The sequence below is a fragment of the Octodon degus genome, unplaced genomic scaffold, assembly GCF_000260255.1.
Source record: "Octodon degus isolate 3935 unplaced genomic scaffold, OctDeg1.0 scaffold00118, whole genome shotgun sequence".
Taxonomy (NCBI): Eukaryota; Metazoa; Chordata; class Mammalia; order Rodentia; family Octodontidae; genus Octodon; species Octodon degus.
In genome coordinates, this window is record NW_004524694.1 from 1,289,942 (window position 1) to 1,293,030 (window position 3,089).

General features: G+C 38.0%; 1 pseudogene; it reads left to right on the forward strand.

The window, feature by feature from the left end:
• The first annotated feature begins 937 nt into the window (after nucleotides 1-937).
• The window catches only part of LOC101593113, an 8,777-nt pseudogene continuing 6,625 nt past the window's right edge, over nucleotides 938-3,089 (forward strand).

Below are 3,089 nucleotides of genomic sequence, written 5' to 3' on the forward strand. Positions count from 1 at the left end.
TGTGCTTAAAAACATGCAGTTAGTGGGTAAATGTTGAATGAATGCAATCCATTCTCCCCTGAAGAATGCCAGTGGCCATCCTGCTAAACCACAAGGAATAGTCCATCCTAAGAGTAAAGCAACATGGAATAAAAAGAAGCAGAGGAGGAGAAGAAAGAGGTGGGGATAGAAGGAGGAAAAGATCAGAAGGATAAAAAGAGAAGGGGGAAAAGGAAGAAAACAGAACCACAAGATGGAAAGACTCATAGTCTGTCTAATAATATATTCTTTAAAGACCCAATTCACAAAGTCACTTTTCTTATTTTTACTTTATCTTTTTCTATCCTTCTAGGAGTTCTCATATTTTCCTTGGTATTTTAAAAGAGCCAGAGGGTGGAAAAAACTGTAGTGGTGATTCTCACAGTTTATTTTTGTTGTGTTTCTCTCAAATCTCCTCACATATTTATGTTAGATACTATTGAGAGTCTCACATTATCCTCAGAATCTTAAAAGGGATTATTAGCATAGCTGTGGCTTTCTCTCTTTAAAATAAACCCCATTTTACTTGGAATTTTTATTGCTCAAGGGACTGTCTTTTTTCCAGATACACATAATACTAAATATTTTAATCAAATATGTAATCAAAAATATTTTCCATTTTACTTCCTTTATTTATTTAATGGATTCATGTTACCCATTCCTCTTAGAAAAGAATTAATTTGGAATAAAAGCTCAGCTTTTATAGTCCAAAATATGAGAAAATAATTCTTGTTTCTGGGACATATAAACTGTTAGTCTAATTGTGCATTGTTTGGCATAGTCATGTATAGCTCAAGAATAAATTTAAATGATGACTGCTAATATTAAATTAAATTAATTGTGTTGGGATGTGTCTGTCACAGTTTAATATATTATCCAACTCTGCAGCTGCTAGAACAAAATACCTGATGCCCACAACATGATGGAGGAGAGGCTATTGTGGGCCATGGCTGCAGAGGTCGCAGTCCATGGGTGCCTGGCTCCAACACAGGACCAGCATGGCAGAAGCGCCTGTGGAACAAAGCTGCTTATTTCATGGTCAGGAAGCACAGCACAGGGGAAGAGCGAAAGTGAGAGATGTGCCCTCCAGAGACACCTCCACAGTGACCCACTCCAACCAGGCCCCGCCTCCTAACAGCGCATTCAGCCATGAATATCAGAATGATAAGTATAAAGATATTGCCACTATGATCCCAATGATCCAATCAACTCCCTGAAGTCTCTTAACAGTCAAGTTGGCAACTAAAATGAACTGGCACATTTAGGGATTCTTTTTGAGCAAGTTATGTAAATGGAGGATTCTCACACCATTTCAACTTTCTCTCATTCCCCAATATGATCAGACAGTTCCACATATCTGCATCTTTGAGCCTCATGTCACCAAGCACAGGGAGTGGTTCTTGCCTTCACCACAAGCTCCAAAAAGGTCCTGGATTAAGGCAGAGTCTGGACTTTAATAGGCATGAAATTCTGTTCTTCCTGGTGGCTTCTGGTCTTTCTGCCCAAATCCTGCTCTGCTTTCCCTGCCACTGGTTTTTCCCTTCCTGCATTTGCACATCTCCTATTTCTTTCCCCCTCTTTGGGGTCTAGTCTCCCACTGGCTTTATTTTATAGCTGATCCTTCCCTTCAAATGCACATTCTGGCTCTTATTGCTCCACAGGCTGCTGACCTCTGACTACATTTTATTCCTTCCACATCTTGTATCCAGCCAAACTTATTTGTGATCCACACTTCTGGCACTGACTCATGTGCTTGCTTTGGAAGCAAATGCACTAAAATGGATAGTGATTGATCACATCTGCCAATGCCTAGAAAAATAAGTGGGACAGCTTAGACAGAAAATTGAGAACCAAAAGAAAGACACAAGCTACCAAAACTGATTCAAGAAGAAATAGAAAACCTGAACAAAAGTATACAAATGGATATATTGAATCAGTAATTTTTAAATGCTCACAATGATAAACTTAGGCCCAGATGTTTTTACCATAGAATTATATCAAATATTCAATAAAGAATTAATACCAATTCTATACAAACTCTTTCAACAACAGAAGAGGACTGACTACTTCTCAAGTCATTCTATAGGGTTAGTATTGCCTTGACACCAAAACTAGACAAACATATCACAAAATAATAAAGTTATAGAATGCTCTCTGAGTAGATTGCAAATGGGCAAGAAGAAGAAATAAAAGGTGTTACGGTTTGTGTATAGGTGTCCCCCCAAAGTCTCCTGCAGTCTTGGGGCAGTTTCTGGAGTTTGTGATTGATTGTTGTGGGTGTGGATGCTACACCTGCCCTGGGGCAGGTAATTTGCATTTCAATGTAAGGAGGGAAGAGAAGCCAGCTGCTTGAGCTGCTGCTACTCCTTTTGCACTCTTGCTCTTTGCCACCACCAAGAAAGGTTGCTTTCTGCTCTGTGCTGCTCTGCCTTACACCCAGCTGAATATAGACTGAAACCTCCAGTAACTGTGAGCTAAAAAAAACCTTTCCTTCCTTCATTTTGGGTGTCGGGTATTTGTCCCAGCAAGGAGAGAAGAGTAGCTGAGACAAAAGGCATGTAGATTGGGAAGAGAAAAGTAAAATTATTTTTAAAGATGACCTGCCTTATATACAAAAAATGTTTAGGAATCCTTAGGAACCAAAAAAATATTAGAATTCGTAAATGAATTCAGCAAGGCTACAGGATGCAAGATCAATACACAAAAATTAAACTTACTTTGTTTCTATATACCTAACATGATCAATACAAAAATAATAAAACAGCAATCGATTTATAGTAACTATAAAGAAGAAAACATACGTAAGAATACATTTTAGAAAAGATGTACAAAATTTATACTCTAGAATCTAAAGATAAACCCACACATGTAGATCAACTGATTTTCAACAAGAGTGACAATATCATGAAATAGTTAAAGCGTAAGTTTTTCAACAAATGGTACTGGGACAACCGGAGAACCACCAAAAAAAGGAAGAGAAAGATAAAATGGAGGACAGAGGGAGGCTGTTGTTGTTAGACTTCCTCATGTCAAATATAAATTCAGCCAAAATTGGTGAAGGACATAAATTT